Consider the following 18,821-nt stretch of genomic DNA (forward strand, 5'->3'; position numbering starts at 1 on the left):
TTCCTATTTCTCAAATCTGTATTTTGACTAAATATAAAGTTGAAGTATGCTACTACTTTGAAAAATGCACACAGCTTAGCCATATCTTTAAAATGCTATATAATTATCTCACTTTTCATGGTGTTGCGCCTCCTTATTGACATAATTTGTAGGTTGTTTCTAAGGCTCACAAACCCACATGGAACAGATCACAGGCATAAGGGAACAGGGCTGCAGATTCCGTTTGGATGAAAGGATTTCAGAGTAGAGAGAAATGGAGGTGCAGCAGGTGGCTCAAGTCGGAACCACTTTGGATGTCTCTTCTCAAGCCACTGCCTTCGTGTCCATCAGTAACTGGCCTTCTCTTTGGTTTCTTTTTAATCCCCCTCTAAAAATTAGAGCTTTAGATCCCTTTCTTTATCTTGAATAATTTTACTGGAGGGTGGTGGGTCCTGGTGTGACAAGTTAGGACAAGACTAGGATTTGACGGTCTGTTGCCTTGTGGGGACCAGGATTCCTCACTGTGGATGCAAAGAAAAGTGAGGTAAAGATGCTGGGTGACTGTCAGGGGTATCCTGCCCCTTTGTTACGAAAACAAGAACACTATCCAGCAGGACTATGTGGCTGCTGTGGTCTGGAGGTGTCCTGCAAATTCCTGTGTGACAAGGTAGTGAGCCAGGGTGATGAGGGGTTGTGAACGGGGGTGGCTCCTGCTGGGCAGGGAACTGTCCTTTGCCTCTGACCAACCATACTTAGTTCTCTCCAGTGGCTGGGGGGCCCAGCATGGCTGTAGGCCAAGGTCTGGCAGCTGCTGGGCTATTGCTCCAGAACAGGGGGCAGAGACATTGTCATCTGAGGTAGCCCTCCGGTCATGTTTGAGAGTGGGAGGCCAAGTGGCAAGATTGAAATAGTGTATAGTTACTTATAAAACAAGCAAAAGTGAGTGTGTATCTTCTTGGCAGAATCCATACTAAAATGATCAGAATTGAATATATCTTTATAGAATAGGTATTCTCATTAGAAGACTGGGACATCTTGGGACATACACCACACTGAATTCAGTTAGGGTTGAAAGTTGGGGTTTCATAGTAAGTTGGCAGATTTGGGCTGCCGTCAGAATGGCATACACTGGGAGGTTGGCAGTAGATGCGTTCCTCTCCCTTCAGGTGCCAGCAGATGTGCCCACTTGCGATGCCTTGGTACCCTTCCTGGTGGGAGGACCCAGGGGATGCTGCGGGGCCTTTTCCACAAGGGCTTCTGACGTGCGTGGTGAGTTTGGGGGAGATGCAGCTTGCCCTCTTGGAGCACTTGTCAGTGAGTCAGTTGTTAGTGTTTTCTCTGATAGGTGGACTTGGTCTGTACACTGAAGTTGGCTGGCTTTTGTTCCAGAAAGCCATGGCTCCAGTGGGTCTCTCTCTGCAGCAGGCTGGTGTAGGCTCTGTCTCATGCCCAGGGCAGGGGCCCAAAGGCAGCCAGGGAACTTGTCTGTGAGAAGTGATTCGAACATGACGCAGAAGGAGAGAGGCAGACAAGTGGCCACTGGAGGGAGTGCCCTTGCCCAGGTGCAGCAGCAAAAGAGGAAGGGGCTGAAGAGACCTTGCCTGGGGCTTGGAGTTCAGGGCTGAGGGCAGAGGGGGCAGCAGAGCCACAGCCAGGCTTCCCAAGTGCTGTTCCCTTCCAGCTCTGCTGCTGTGCTCAGATAATGGGGGCTTGGGAGGAGTGTAGGCTCAGTAGCCAGTATAGACTATTTCTGAGCCGTGTTGGATTCCTGTTGCCTGACAACTGGAGCTAGGATGTTCCAGAGGCCCACAGGGAGGCCACCAAAAGCAGCTATGTCAGAGCCAGGGTGGCTCTGCTTGGTACAGCCCAGGAAGGGCATGGCATTCTCTGGCAGGAGCTGGGCAGCAGCCGCACAGGGAGGACAGTGGCCAGGCCAGGGCTGGGCTGGCAGGAGAGGGGTAGCCCTGAGCTACCCACAGTGCAGCTGACCCGCGGTGGCCCTCTCCTCGGGCTCAGCAGAGGACTCGGTCAGCTAGGGGCCAGTGTTGAGAGCTGGTAGTGGGGATCCCGTGCCAGGGAATGGTGGCTGTCAGGACTTGCAGCCTTGTGTGTGGGGAGGACGGATGCACGGATGCACAGCTGCAGAAGACACTGCACTGGCTGGAAAGGATGCCTGGGACCAAACACAACCATTTTGATGGTTAAAGTTTGTGTTGACAAAACAGTTAGTGCCCAAATGACGGCTAGAAGGTTGTTGCTATTTTTAGTCTTGATCATTGAAATTTGTTTTTAATCACGGAATTGGGAAGCCTGAGGCACAGGGAGGGAGGGAGGAAGAGAGCCAGATCCTGCTATCTGCTAGTTCAGCTAGGACTGAACTAGCCCGGATCCAGGAGCTGAGAGTGTAACCTGGAAGCCAAACGCCTCAACTGTCACCTCCTGCCCCCCAGGGTCTGTGTTGGAAGGAAGCTGGAGCCAGATGGAAACACACGCTCACTTGCTATGTGGAACAGCAGGACCCTGCTGTTACTGCTGTTCCCCCTGGGTGACTCCCTGCTCCGGTCTCGAGTGTGTCCCCCCACAGTGCTGAGTCTCTGACTGCTGTGTGGGACAGGGCTGTCCTAGGCATTCATTCTCCATTGTGGGAGCTTCAAAAAACCTGAAGCAAAGGCAAGTAGGTTATTGCTGGGCAGTTGGTCTGTGCAACTCGCACGTGACACATACTCAAGTAGGCTTTGTAGTACTAAGTGTGATGGAGAAAACGTCTAATAGGAATGGGAGCTAATGAAAAAAAGATTGTACCTGCTGTTTGCAGTGAGATTGGCAGATGTGTGAGTGTGTGACACTGACTTGGGTCTTGCCACAAAGCCACCCTTGTGCCATTCTTGTCTGCTGACTAGAAAGTTCACTTGCTACTCTGTAAAGGTGTGTAGAAGCTGGGCCGACTTTGCATCCCTACCAGACCACAGGACACCAGCGAGCGGAGAACATGGGCCTCCAGAGGTTGCAGCAAGGGCAGGGAACCTGCTGCTCCAGCAGGGACACCTTCACGCGTAAGTCGGATGGTGGTACTGGAATGTTCCAGCAATACCGAAAAGTAGGCAAGCTGGGGTTGACAGAGCAGAGGTCTTTATCAACGTGGTTGTGCAGTGGGATGAACTGCTAAAGATGCCTGCGTCCTGGGTCTGAGAGCCGGTTTCCATCCTGCTTGGCTTTTGATCCAGCTCCCTGCTAATGCACCCGGGAAAGTGGAGGGCGGTGGGGTGAGAACTTGATCCTTGCCACCCACTTGGGAAGTGAGGTTAGAGCTCCTGGTTTTAGCCTGGCCAGCGCTGGCCGTTGCGGCTGCTTAGGGAGTGAACCAGTGGATGGGTGATCTTTATCCCTCTGTATGTCTCCACATGTCAAAAGAAACGGAATAATATTTTCTTTAAAATCATTGGCTATATTAATAAATCAGTACAGTTGCATCCCAGGAGACCTTTTACTGGTGGCTGTGAGGTTAGTGTAAAGTTGAAGTGACTGCAATAAAAGTGAAGTAATTCAGGGAGGCAAATCTATCCTATAATTTCTCTTTCTTTCCCTAATTGGCCATGCTGGTGTGAGACACCTTAAAAGCAGAAGAATATCGAGCCATATATTGTTACACCAGACAGAGTTTGTGTCGGAAAAATGTTTGTTCTTCAAAAGCAGAACCAGCACTCAGGTCGAGACTTGCCCCCAGCCTCGAAGCAGGGGCCATGCCGGCAGCCCCTGTCACCTGTGGGCGCCTCCGCTGCTGGCTTCTCATTACTGCCCGGGTTAAGTCAGTCATTTCATGTCAGTCTCATTCCTGCTCCCTGTCTGTCCCCCTCCTTTCCTCTTTGGCTTTTCCCATCCACAAACCTCCAGAGGGGAGAGACTTCAGAAAGTCTGGGAAGACGAGCTAAAAGAGCAGCTTCCTTTTGTGCATGTGGCAACTCAAGCTTAGTTCTTCATGTTTATTTTCCATCAACTTTGTAGAGAACTCCCCTCGTATGTCGGATTGTGAATATTTTTTTGCATCAAAATGTTAACAACTATGTTCATTCCATTTCTGATCTTTTAAAAATTTTTTAACACTTTTTTTTTATTGCAAAATCAGATATACAGAGAGGAAGATCTTCTGTTCTATGATTCACTCCCCAAGTGATCGCAACAGCTGGAACCAAGTTGATCCGAAGCTAGGAGCTTCTTCTGGATCTGCCATGCAGGTACAGGGTCCCAAGGCTTTGGACTGTCCTCGACTGCTTTCCCAAGCCACAAGCAGGGAGCTGGATGGGAAGCAGGGCCGATGGGATCAGAACCGGCGCCCCTGTGGGATCCCTGCACGTGCAAGGGCTTTAGCCATTAGGCTACCATGTCGGGTCCCATTTCTGATGTTTTTGAAGCTGCCTAATCTGGCAATTGCATTTTACTAAAATTGTGGAATCCTAATGTTAGAAAGTGAACATGTCATGAAAAGCCCAAGAAACGATTAACGTCGTGTGGAGCTGTAGCCATCAGCTGCGCTCACAGCCCACTTTGAGCCAGCCTCCTCCCCGCTGTCTAGGAGTGGCTCCTGCAGAGGCCACCCTGTCCTGATGTGGGGGACACTGCTGTAGCTCGATCCCTTGACTCCTCTGAACTCGGGCCTGCCTCCTGTGCTGGGGGACTGAGCGGTTCTTCTGGGCTCCTCCGCTTCCCCTGCAGCCGCCTCCCACTCATGGTGTTGCACCCACTCCTGGAGTTGTAAGGTCCATTTCCAGCCTGCTCTCTTACCCTTTTCTCCTCTGCTGCTGCCACCATGTCCGTATGTGGCCCTCCAGTTCAGCCAGGGTGACCTAGTCCTTCCAGGGTCTCCGGGGCTGTCTGTCCTGGAGTGCCCTCCAGGACCCCCAAGCTGCACATGCAAAACCTGGGTGCACCTGTCAGTGCTCCCTGGGTGGTATGGGCATTTTGGTACCAGTTCCTCCAGCCCATGAATGAACATTTTTCCGTATTTCAGAGTCTTCCATTTCTTTCCTTAATGTTGTATACTCTTCAGTGTTGTCTTTCATGTCCTTGGTGAAATTTACCCCAAGGTGTTTTTGTCGTGTTGAATCTCCCTGCTTCATTCCTGCGGAGGTGGGAGCTCGGTGCTGCTATCCGCTGTGACCATTCTCCACTTGGAATGCGTGGCCTGGAGACTTCGAAATGCTTTTACAATCAACTTTTTCTTTTTAACCTATCGTTTTCTTTCTGTCCTCCATCCATGACACTCCCTTGTTATTTAGTAATATTCATTTCCATGTTCCTGCCTAAGATTTTACATTCTAATATGTTGTACACACAACTCTAATACAAACGAGGCTTATTCTCATTTGTGAAGTAAAGGAAGAGCTTGTGTGCTTTCTAAACTTTGAGCCAAATGAACCCAACCATTTCTCAAACATCCTTTGAGTTCACTCATCTGTGGGGTTTTATGGTTGGATGACTTACTGTGATTCATTGCTCTGTGGACGTTTTTCTGCTGGTGGTCACTATTGAATAATTTAGACTTTATTCAGTAAGAGCTTTAAGAATCTCATCGAGCTTGGTTATTTGGCAGCTTGCCGAACCTTGTCTTACTTCGGACTTGAATTAACTACATGAATTTATCGGGGATGTAGGAGTTGCTGTGTTTAAAATATTTTGCCTTTTCTTTCAGAGTAGAGAAGTCCCATGGGCTATGGTTCTTCTACCTTGGGTTTAAAAGGCTTTTCTGTGGGTATTAGTCATGCTGTTTCCTTTCCATTATATTTTAATAGTTTGTACTGTTTTTATGGAAAGGAAACAATCTTAAGTGTCATTGTGCATTATTTTCTTTGCAATTTTAAAGCTGTTCTGTGAATCAGCTTAAAAATATAAATCATATCAGGCCCAGCACAGTAGCCTAGTGGTTAGGGTCATCGCCCTGCACTCACCAGGATCCCATATGAGCTTGTGTCCTGGCTGCTCCACTTCCCATCCAGCTCCCTGTTTGTGGCCTGGGAAAGCAGTCGAGGACAATCCAAAGCCTTGGGACCCTGCAACCACATGGGAGACCTGGAAGAAGCTCCTGGTTCCTGGCTTCAGATCAGCTCAGCTCCAGCCATCATGGTCACTTGGGGAATGAATCATCAGATGGAAGATTTTTCTCTTCTTTCTGTAAAATCTCACTTTCCAGTAAATATTTATATAAATCATATTAGATGGAAGTAAAAATCTGTTTTCCTCCATGCAAACATTTCTTCTTTCTTTTACATTTAATAGCCTCTCAAAGCTTTCACATTGAAAACAGTGGTTAATATGACTGTTTCTGAGCTCAGTAAAGGGACTAGATTTCTGCTAGGAATGTTTTATTGATTGCTTCAAATATTTATCACTTTAAAACAGCATCTAACTATTCTGATTTTTAAACTCTGAATTAGGGATAGGTTTAGTGTTCTGTTACCTCCCCCATTAACGCCGATGACCGTACCATTAACCCTGATCTTGCCATCCTTGAGGCCTCAGTGAAGGTGTGGCTTGGTCTCGACAGCTTCTGCAGTTGAGGTTACACTGAAAGCTTTTATGGGGCTTTGCAAAGGTCTCTTTTACAGGATTTTATGGTGACTATTTTGTTAGACTGAATTTCAGAATAATACTTGCTTGGTAAAATTAAGTGGGGCACATTTCAGTGTTTAATCTCCAGAAAAATCTTTACAATTATTTCTAGAAATTACTTAGGTGTTTGCCACTCTTCCTTTTATCACCTGATCCACTCCCCAGATAGCCACTCGGCTGGGGCCAGGCCGAAGGCAGGAGCCAGGAGCCCCGTCTTTGTCCCCTGTGAGTGGCAGGACTTGCACATGTGGGCCATCCTCCACTGCTGTGCGAGGTGCGCCAGGGAGCTGGACGGGGAGTACAGCAGCTGCGCCCCTGGGTGGCCACAAGCAGCAGCACCGTCACTGACCACAGATCCCAGATAATGATGCATTTTGCCTAGCGTAGCATTTGCCTTGTCCTTGGGAATTGTAAATAATGTCCTGAAAATTACCTGGAGCTGTAGCCATTCATGGCAGATATTTTTAGAAGGTTTTCTCAGTTTTTATTTTGGCTGTTGGTCTGTTCACTGTTTTTTTCTGAAGAGGCCGGAGTACATATACATGGAATCATTAGGAATGATCTCACAATTGGATTCTTCAGAATGTTATAATTACAGAGAATTGCCAAGCTCTCAGCAAAAACAAGCTGTGTGGGTAGGTGTTTGTGGGGCAGGCTAGCTGCACTGTGGATACAGGCTGCCCCACTTTGGGTCCAGGTCCCCGCTAGTGTGCCCGGGAACACTGGGTCACGGCTCAAGTATTTGAGTTTCTGCCATCCATGTGGGAGACAAGTGGCCACAACGGCTGGTGCTGAGCTGATCTGAAGCCAGGAGCCAGGAGCTTCTACCGGGCCTCCCACACAGGAGCAGGGTCTTGGTCTCACTGGGTGCTGGGTGCTGTGGTCTCTTGTGACCCCCCTGTCCTGTCTCACTGGGTACTGAGTGTTGTGTTATCCCGGTGACTCCTGTGTCCTGGTCTCACCAGGTGCTGCGTGCTGTGGTCTCTTGTGACCCCTCTGTCCCAGTGTGTGGTTGACATGCCTTGTGAACACAGGGACCAGAGGCGGTGGCTGCTGTGCCCAGGGTCAGGCAGCCGTGAGGAGGAAAGTTGTGTTTGAGGTGTGGACTGTGTCCCTTTCCTGGTCCTCCTAGTGCTCGGCCTCTGACCATGGCCATGAGAGTATCTGAGACCTGTGGCACAGACAGCATCCTCATGGAAATCGCTGGAAAAGGCTTCCATGAAGTGTGGACAAAAGGTAGGTCGGTTCCATGGGGACAAGGAGAGTCGCACAGTGCTGTGGGCACCAGGTATCCAGCCTTTCAGCTGGTGGGAATGGTGGGAACAGGAACATGGCAAGTCGGGCCTGCATGCTGCACCGCCTGGACGACGGGCAGGGCTCAGGTAGTGATGCACGGTACTGGTTTGTACCTGCCCTTGGTCGTGCTTTGACTCAGCGCCTGGAGTTCTCCCTCTGGCTGTTGTACAAGCTGGCAGGTGTGTTCAGGTTTTCCCTGGTGTATGTGCTGAAGCTGTACAGCCTCATGTCGTGGTTGTCTCATTACCACCGAGCATTCTACATGGCTTCTTGTGTGTGCTGTGAACCTGTCCGCAGGGTCCAACTCGATTCTGCCACTTCACGGTGGTCTGCTCAGACGTCACCTTGGTGACAGTCACTGCTTGGAAGAGCTGTGAAGATCTGAGTCAAGTGCACATTCCTGCAACCTAGTGCCTGAGCTGATCCTTCCTAGCAGGGGAACGACACAGGGAAGGGATGCTGGAGGAAGACGTGGAGATGCCATGGTGGCTGGGCTTGTGGTGATGCCCGGCTCAGGGTTTGGAGCCTGAAGTGGGAACACACAGGAGTGCAACAAGAGGCTAACCTTGGGTATCAGTGGTGGGAATGCTAGGGGTCAAAGGGCATAGGTGCCAAGCCAGGACACTCCTTAAGTATCCTCTGAGCATGGGGCTATGCTACAGGCAAAGCTGGAAGCTGGGAACTTGATCCAAGTCCTCCGTGAGGGTGACATCTGCTGCCGCCAGGGTGTGTGCATCAGGCGAGAAGCTGGAGCCAGAGGCGGGACTCGAACCCAGGTGCTCGGATAGGACAGTGGGCATTGCCAGCATCCTGATCGCTAGTCCAGCCAACCAGTGATTCGAAAAGTGTGAGCTATGTGTGTTTATCCAAAAATTAAAAATTGTCTCCCTACTGTTAGTTCAAAGGTTTGATGACCAAATTTGTCATGGTTTGTTGCAGCCTAAAAGCCCTACGAATTCCCTAAATACTGCTAGCCTTTGCACCTGTTCAAACAGCAACAAGGAGAAAATGGACCAGAGGGAAGAACAACCCTTCCTTTCCTTAATGAGACACCATCGATCTTTGCAAACAAATGAAAGGCAGTGAATTGCCCCAAATGCCCCTTTTTTCAAAGGCAGGCTGCATTCCTCACCAGGTGTTCTCAGCAGATGCGAGAAGACCTCACAGCTGGCCCATAAAACGCTGTGGCAGCATGGGGCACAGGCGGGCCCTTTGTTCCCAGCAGAGCTCCTAGAGGCCCAGGGTGCATTCTGCTGCCCCAAGACCAACAGTTGTGTGTGTGTATGTGCGTGTGTGTGCGCGCGTGCTTGCCAGCTCAGTGGCCAGAACTTCTGAAAATGCTTGAAGCAGCTCCCAAGCAGGCCACAGGTCTGGAGCAAGGCCTGGCCTGGGGGGCTCTGGCGCCGGTCTCTGCTGCGTGTGGCCCTCAGCCCAGAGGGTGGGTGCTGCGGGTGGTACTGTTCAGTGTAGTCACCTTAGGCCAAGGCAACTTCTGGGCACTTGAAATGGGATTTATGAGGCAGGTCCTACACGCAAAATCCATGCCACACACCAGAGTGCGTTTGGAAAGCCAGGGAGCAATCTCAGTGCTTTTTGTTTGATTTGTACTTTGCGGTGGTTGTGGCTTGAGTGTCGCGGGTAAACATTACCTGATTGAGGTGGGTCTTGCTGATTTCTCTACTTGTGGCTTGTGCTGGATGTGTGTGGGACAGTGCAGCTTTTCCTGACAAATTCCGGACATTTGGGAAGCTGTGAGCATCCTTTGATGGGCCTTGGAATCCCAGTCGTCAAAGGAACTGACAGTACTGTCTCCATGTGTATGTGACCCACTGTTCACAGCTGATCTGGAGGTCCAGTGCTTATGCAATGGACTTTGGTTGTGTGTCCACACATCCTAGAGACTATGTGGAACTACCCTTCCCTGCCTCTCCTAACCGCCCCATCAACCACCAACCACCCTGGGCATTTGATGCGAGGGGTGGGCAGTCTCTGTGGGACTCAGTCCTGCACCACATGATGCCAGTGGGTGGGGACCCAGCATATTCTCCTGTGCCAGACACGGCAGAGGTTGTGGGTGACCTGCCTTGCTGGTTTTGCCTTGTAGCCTGCTGAGAGCTGGAATAAGGAATGTGCCAACTACATAATGCACAGTGCCCGAGATGGCCCGCTGCTGATGGCTAAGCGTGGTGTGAGTGTTGGTATGAGCTGTGCTGCTGAGCTTTGGGGAGCCCAGGCTGGTTTCATCCCATTTCTCTCTGCAGGGCTTGGCATGCTCTCCAGTGTACCTGAGGAATATTCTCTTCTTGGAACCAGTTTCCTTGTCAATAAGAATGAACTGATGCTGGAAGGCTACCACCTTCCTAAGGTTATTCTGTGTACACTGAGCAACCCTGTGGCCTTTGCTCTCCCCTGCATTCCTGCTGTCCCCAGAACTGCTTCAGGATTCTTCCCAGCGGGTTTGTGTTCGTGTGTGTGCATGATGCTGGTGGACAGGGTGCTGGGAGGACTTCTCCCAAGTCAGTGTTGGTTTTCTTGCTCATGCTAGACTCTCAGAGAAGCATTGAAGCACTTGGGATAATCGCCAATGGTTGGTTTGGTTAATTTCCCATTGTCACATTTCTGACTAAAAGTGAGATGAAGAATTGTGAAGGTGGGCGTCCCCTGTAGGTGTGCAATTTGCTCCCCAGGACCTGCTGTGAACGAGCCAGAGCTGCCCAGTGTGCTGCTGGATCCCGCAGGCTGTGAGGGCACCCCCATGCAGGCGGACTGCCTCTGCTGGCCTGGGCCCACTGCCAGGATCGAATGTTAAGGAACAACGACAAAGGGAATGAAAAATGAGAGGAATGCCTCATGGTTGGTCTTACTGGCCCCTCTGGAGTTGTCTTCATGTTTGCCCTTGACACTCTCTGAATATGTAGACTTGTTCTTTCATGAGGGAAGAGCAAGGAAAGGGAGGGGACTGCCGCAAACACCAGCCTCCTGGCCTGGGAGTGGGAGTTGTCCAGATGTGTTTTCCTCTTTGACATAGGTCATCGTCTGGATGAGTCTCTGCTCTGTCTGCATGTCATGTATACAGCCTAAGGAGTGTTACTGCTGTTGGACTCTCCATAACTCTGCATCTAAGATGTCAGGGGGAATAAGTTATCCTGAGATGCATCAAATGACTTGGGAATTTGTGTTTCATATTATTAGAAGTATGTCTCTTTATCTGAATACATGATTCTTGAAACATTTTATTGTGTTTTTGGAAATTAAATATTGATCAGTAGATATTGGATGTTAAGTGGCCTTTCTTCAAAGTCACTTCCCTGTATACTTCTGGCATACAGTTTGCCAATGAGAAGAACTACAGGGGGACTGGGAGGTTGGACATAGAGCAGAAGTTGTTATTCTTCAGAGAAGGTGGCACTGAAACGCAGGGACTTCCGAGCTGTGCAGCACTCTAATGTCAAGCTGCAGCCATCAGGCCCTGGAGCACACGGGGCTCCCCCTTCCTTCCTCTGTGTCCTGGAGCCAGATGGGATGGCTTGACCTCATCAAGGTTGGTGGTTGCTTCTGATGGTCTGGCCGCAGGCTTCCAGATACTCGTGGCCCAGCTCTGCCGGCATTCACAATCGCTTTTCCATGTCATTTGTGTCACAACCACACTTGAACAGCGACATTACATGTAGCAAGTACCTCAGCGAAACCCACAGGGACAGTGTGAATATTTTGAGTCTCTCCACTTAAACATATATATATTTTATTTTTATTGAAGTCGGATTTCCAGAGAGAAGAACAGAGATCTACCACCTGCTGGTTCACTCCCCAAGTGGCCGCAACAGCCAGAGCTGAGACGATTCAAAGGCAGGAGTCAGAAGCTTCAACCAGGTCTCCCACACAGCTGCAGGGTCCCAAAGCTTTGGGCCATCCTTTGTCTCTTCCCCAGGCCGCAAGCAGGGAGCTGGATGGGAAGTGAAACAGCTGGGACATGAACCAGTACCCATGTGGGATGCCAGTGCTTGGAGGTGGAGGATTGGGCAGTTAAGCCATCATGCCAGTTACAATTCCTTCAGTTCCAATTGACATAAATCATGGGGCCTAATATTATAATCGTTATATTTATGATTTATTGACATTGCTTTTGTAAATATGGGACACTCACAATTAGGTTGCTATAGCATTGATCTGAAAATATTGTGAAGCAGAATCATTGAAAGGATGCCAACACTGACTCCTGTGTGTACATCTTCCCTGGATTCAAAAATGACTGTGGCGCACACACCAGGATGACGTTCAACAGGCAGTGGTCCTGGGACGGTGACACCACACCACTGAAGCCTGAAGAGTCACAGGAGAATATGCAGGTATAGAGTGAGCAGGCTGAGACTTCAAAACGAAAAACTATATAATATATTCTATTCAACTTTCTACCCATGTTTGTCATGGCAGCCTTAGAATATACTAGGAAAAACCTACACTGCATTATTTTTCTTCTAATGCAAAATAAATCTAATTCAGTAGTCTGGTTGCTGGAACATTGAACTAAGAAGTAATTCTTTAATCCAGACAGTTTCATCAGATGGTCTTGCTGTGTTTCTGGACTCGCATCAAAACACTTCGCTTTAATGCCAGCTTCATGGATTTTCATGGCAAGAGAATGACTAGTTAAGATGTAATTAAACATGAATTAGTTCCCATTGCAGTTTTGAAAGCTACCACATATTTAGGTGTGAGCTTGTAATAAAACATAAACAAATATGTTCCCCTTCACAGGCTTTGCCTAAAACAACCAGGGAGACCCCTGTCTATTCCATCAGTGATGATTCAGTGCAGATGGCAGGTCCCAAACCTGGCTTAAACATTGAAGGTGATTTAGACTTTCACAAGATGGAAATTCTGAGATTACAAAAACAAATTTATATTATTTTATACTAGTTTAGAAAACGTGTTGACAAAACCACAGTGCAAACTCTTTTGTTGCCTGGGAGGAGTGATTGGACAATGAGTTGATCTGTTTGAGCTGACTCTAAGCATTTCAAAAACAAATGTTCATAATCTGTAAATCAGTGGTTTCTGGGATTCTGCTTATGTACATGTTCAATAGGAATTTAACAGAAAAATCTTCTCCTGCAAAGATTGACATGCTGGCCCAAAGATGTGCTGCATGTCAGTGTTACAATCACAGCATCTCATGAAGTGACTTACTGGGCATCTTCAAATGTGACCATCGACAGAACAGCCAGGCAGCGTAAACAGTGTTTAATAGGAATGACACGGGGATTTGGCCTTCATGGTTTCCAAAAGAGAGCCTATGGATCTTGCTGTAAGGTATTACTTGTTAGGACTGCCTATCATAATACTTAAAAATGTGCAAAAATCAGCTATTGCAATAACTTGTAGATTTTCATATTAACAACTCCATTCAGGATCCTGCACATTTATGGGCATCATGATGTAGCCGAGGCTAAACGGGGAAAGGTGCTACCTTGCTGGGCAGATCCTGAAGTGCATTCGTTCGGAAAAGGTGTTTAAGAAAGAAAAGCTTATTGCCTCGCTGGTAAATGCCCAGGCAAATTCTAAGGCAATTTGTAACCTTAAGTGCTTATGTTATTTTAGGTCTTTCTCAGTTAACATAATTTTGTCTCAAGGAACAAAACAAGTGCTCAGTTAAGGAGTGAAATAATAGACACTCGGGCAGAAACAAATGGAGTGAAATAAGAAACAATTGGAAAAATATGGATGAAACTAGGAGCTGGCAATGGGAGGAGATAAACAAAATTGACAAATCATTAAACTGAGACAAAAAGCCAACTCCAATACATTCGATCAGAAATGAGAGGAGACCTGGCAATCCTTACCGTATGTCCCTACCCTTTTTCCTTTATCTCGGTCCTGATCTGTGCTTCCTAATCTGGAAGAACTGGTTGTGTTCCTATGAGCCCAACAGGTCTGAATCATTCAGATGTACAAAACCTGAAAGGACTGAAAAAGTGATTGAACCAGGAAGCAGAAAACCCCAGGCGAATCACAACATTTAAGGAAGAATTAGAATTAGCATTTCTCAAACTTGCCCCCCAAAATTGAAGGAGGGACATTTGTATACTCAGGACTGGCATGAACCTGACATCCTATCTGGGCAAAAACCCTCCTGAAGGGCAAGCACTAACCCTGTGTCTTTGACACACAGGGTACAAAAATTCTCATCAAAAGGTTTGAAAATCAAATCAAATGGTAGACTTACACTCATCAAGTGAGGTCCTTTCCTGGAATGCAGGATTGATAGCTGATGAACGAGCAGGATGCATCCTGGTTCACAGGTTTAGATAAAGAACCTGCTAGAGGAACAGACTGTGTTTTGGGAAACTGCACCTTGCTGGTGAGACGTAAGTGGCTCAAGCCCCTCCTCCCTGGATGCCGACCTGACAACCTTCCTTTAGAAGTCTGGTACTGTTAATAAACTTTGGCTATTGACCACCGGTCAGTAGTCCACGCGTGTTATCTCTGTGCCCCAAGTCCATCACTGCAGGACAGCAACACTTACGACTAACCATGGGAGTGAAGGAATTGTACACTGGATTCTGATGAAAATTGCATCCATCCTCTGAACAAACAAGTGTGGCAGAAACTTACGGCACCCCATTATTCAGGCTGAAGCGCAGAGACGCTGCCCTATGGGACAGTATGGATGGAATTGCAGGACTTGTGCTGAGAGGAGCCAGTCATGGCACAGAGACAGCCGTCCACTTCCGGAGGGCACCCAGCTCTCAGGAGCAGAGGACTGTGCTGCTTGGAGGGGTTCAAGCAGCTTCTGTCCCGCAGTCCCATTGGGCAATCTCTTACACCATGAGAATGTCCTCACGGCTCCTTTAACTTGATGTGTGTGGGTAACAATTCAGCTTGTCTTAGCTAAACATTTAGGAAGTAGATCTAAGGTCAACTTTCTAACGCAATAGAAGAGGAAAAGAATGGAGAATGAAAGAGGCAGAGAAAAGGAAGGACCAGCGATGGCAGACAGACGGAAGGTCTTTGACATTCCTCCCCAGAGCTACTCGCCAACGTGACCCTGGAACAGGGGCTCGCTGCAGGTTGCCTGGTCTGCACTCTGCACACGAGAGCAAGCATCTACACTTAGCAGTCTGAGTAGTGAGTCAGTCCCGTCTGTTGAAGCTAATAATAAAAGATGAGGGCATATAGTTTATGAAAACAAAACCCCACACAAAGCAAGACTAAACAAAACCTTGTGTTCTTTCATTCCTTGATCATTTAATTCAATCATTCAGATGCATTTAAATTAATTTAACCAATTTCAGATAGCTAGAAAATTAGATTGCTTACATTTTTGTTACTGGAAATAATTCTTTGAAGAAAAGCTGTGTACAGGATTCTGGAATGTTTAACATTCCTTTGTTGGATTAATTGCTCAGACTCAGCATTAAGTCCAAGGGTAGAAAGGCTTCAGGACTTGGCATGGGTATTTCCTAGCTGTCTTCGTCACCTTCTTGGTCATGGGGTGGTGGGATTGCACTGTGTGTGGCTGGTTTGCGCGTCTCCAGGGCTCCTGCAGGGTCAACCTTGGATCTGCTCGGAAAGCCTGGTGGCCCGCTGCTCCAGGACCTGCTGCTAGGGCCCTGTGAGGCTTCTGACTCTGCCTGTCTCTGTTCCTCCCTTAGAATGGGGCCTTTGTCTCAGAGTCTGTTTCACATTATAGCCATTCAAGGCTGTTGTCTCGCTTCTGTCTGTGGCTCTCGACCCCTTATGCCCATTTGCCAAGAAAGTGGAATCTGGATGTTAGAATTCAAACTAATGACTAAAAGCTCCCCAGAAGCAGAGGGTCTCGTCAGGGATAGGTGGGACAGCCATGTCATCGAGTGAGCAGTGGAAGGGCAGTTGTTGCCAGCTGAGGCCAGCGGGCAGGGCTGGGCCATGCCAGGGGTCTCGGGTTCCGACAGCGTCAGCCACCACCAGCTTCCACATCCGTGACCTCCGCATGCCAGTGCTTTGGGACACATTTTGCTCCATTTCCTCTACTGACCACCAGAATTTGTAGTTGTACTAAAGATTTTTGCCATGAAATATAAATTCATGGTTGTATAAACATTATTATGCGAGTCTTGAGGAATGCTGTTTAATCATATTTATGAAGGAATACTCCCAGGGCTTGTGGCCGTTCCAGTCTTCTAAGATATTCTAAATCAGGCACTCTATCAAACCAGATGTTTGCATCCTGAGTTCTTGGAGCCCAGGGGATGGCCATCTGCTATCACTTCCTCTCAGGACACGTTGGGGTGCGTTTTCTGAAGCAGGTGTTTGAGATTTGTTGCCTCATCAGTTGTTGCCGTACCCAAGGAAGGCCTTTCCCTGTGCTGTATCGTTTCTGTGCAAACCTGGGTGGGACCCTGTGCCAGTCCTGAGGGAAGAGCAGCAGCTGCTTCTGTGGGCTGTTCACTTGCCCTTGAGATATAGAGCTTGATGATGGGCAGGATGTATTGCTCTGATTGTTGGCAGCTCAGAGTTCGATTTTCACTCGTTCTAGCATTTGTACAAAGCTATGTACAACTTTCCTGCCTTGTTTCTACCTACGTTCTCCGAAGCCCCACCGCAGCCTAGTTCAGTTGTAGGCTCTGCTAATGGCTCCCCTGCTGTTAGCCACCCATTTTGTGGAGGGAGTTCTCAGTGGCATCTGCAACAGTGACATGAGAAGCCAAGGGCCAATGATGTGATCACATTGGGATCCCAGGCTTCTGGGCAGCTTGCTACTGCCACGTGACAGTGTTCCAGGTGACTGGACAGCCTCTGTATCCTCTGTGACGTCACTGGTCCTGCATCCTGGACACTCACGAGCCTCTCCCATCCCTCTTCCGTAGGAGCAGCTCCTTAGTGAAGTCTCACTTCCCCTAGCATTCTGAGACTGCAGCACAGGTCCACACCATCCTCTGTTGTCTTCTCCCCACATCCTGCTTTTCCAAGATTCTTGTTGGTTTCTCTGATGTCAAGTACACCATAGTGGAGTTCCTCATTTCCTTGGTTTCTTAAGGAAGACAGCCACGTGGAGACCCTGGCACCATTTGTCACCGGGGCTTTTTCCTTAGTCTGTTTCTGGCTGCTAGGTCTTGCTGTCGTTCTCAGTTCTCCCTTCTTTCCCCACAACGTTCATGTTTCTCATCCTTCCACATTGCTGTGTGGCTTGAATCATCTCATGCGCTGCGGTGGTAGCCTGGTCACTTTGCTGCTCTGACTACCAGTTAAACACGAGGGCCTAGATGCTTCCCAGGCACCTGCAACTCGGCAACTCTCCCTAGAACCGTTCCTGCCTTTGTGTTTCCAAACGTTGAGAACGGTCCTTTTTGGTTTCCTGTCTTCTCCCAAAACCAAAGGACCTAGCTCTCCAACCACTCTGAGGTGCTATGGATGTTCCAAGGTGGTACTCATAGCTGCTCTCAGCCCCCTGCAGTTAGCCTGGCCCCTGCTTGGGAATGCTCTCTTAGCCTGGACTCCGCTGTGCTGTCCACCACACCAGGGACAGGACTGTGCAAAAATGAACTTCATCTCGGGGAATTAAGACGCATTGAGATAACTGGAGTAGAATATTGATTTTGTTTTAAATCCATCATATTATTAACACACAATTTGTTTTAACAAGCTGAGTGAGTACAATATTTTTCGCAATGAATTGTTTTCTGGAATCTCTATATCCAAAACATACACTTGGAAGTGTGTTCCTAATAACTTCCAGGAGGCTGCTGCTCCACAGTTCATGTGGGAAATGCAACATAGCGAGTAATTCCGTCATATGAGCTTTTGGCCGCGATCTTTCCTACAAACACTGAATGTAAGAAAACGCCAAAATAGAGGAGCAGGCTATAAACGGAGGGCTGCCATGGTTGAATTTCTCATGATTTGCTCCCAGGGAAGCAGAAACCATATTTCTGAGTTATCTTTGAAGCATGCTTATAAAACTCATGGTGAGAGAGGCTCTTTAACGTATTGTAATTATGCGAGTCAGACCAGCTTTAGTTCAGTGATAAAATTCTAATTATTCAGCATACATGTGTTCATAATGAGCCAGGAAGGAGTGTGGGTAATTGGGTAACTCAAACACTGAATCCCGAGCATTTCTGTGTGTGCTAATCAGTAACAGTGCACTGCCCGCCCCCGAGGCACTGCCTTTGTGGAGGTGGAGTTAGGCTTCTGCCCAACAGGATACATGGTGTCGAGCTCTAGAAGGCTGGAAGGGGTGAGAAGAGAAGGCAACTTCTTAGTGCTGATGGCTTCTGCAGAAAGTGCCTGCTCCATCTGGCGTGAGGAGCTGACACATCATCAGCCATTGCGTTTCGCCCGTGTTGTTGGGTACCTCTGCAGTGAGAAGTGGTGGGATTCAGGGATGGCACACAGGAGCCCACACGGCCTGTGGAGAGGCTCGTCCCCACTGGGGGCATGCCCGTTGGACATGCCCTGGACACAGAGCCTCAGCAGTGCTGCTAGCCGAAGTCAGGGCGGCTCGGCACCTGGCATGTGTCATGGGACATGCCCTGGACACAGAGCCTCAGCAGTGCTGCTAGCCGAAGTCAGGGCGGCTCGGCACCTGGCATGTGTCATGGGACATGCTCTTGACGCTTGAAATGTTGGCGCTGACTTGGGTGTGCTGCGTCAACTTTCAACTTTGTGTTGTGGCGGTGTGGAATGGGCAGGCTTCCAGGACCTGACTGGACATTTGCATTTTGTATTTCCTGGTGATCACATTGACCTTGGTGAAAGCCGAAATAGAGGAAATAGCATCAAAGGAGGCAGAACTTGCAATGAAAAACACATGGACCAGCAGCCCTCTGCAGTGAAAGCTTGGCACTCTGGTAGGAATGCGATTGCACTTGCGCAGTGTGGCTGATAGCTCAGGGGGCCGGCAGATGGGTGGTGCTCTGTGTGTGTGGGCAGGGCCAAGAGAGACCACAGCTTGGCCACGGAAT

This window comes from Ochotona curzoniae, unplaced genomic scaffold, assembly GCF_017591425.1.
Source record: "Ochotona curzoniae isolate NIBS_2020 unplaced genomic scaffold, NIBS_Ocur_1.0 contig_2927, whole genome shotgun sequence".
In the NCBI taxonomy this organism is placed as follows: Eukaryota; Metazoa; Chordata; class Mammalia; order Lagomorpha; family Ochotonidae; genus Ochotona; species Ochotona curzoniae.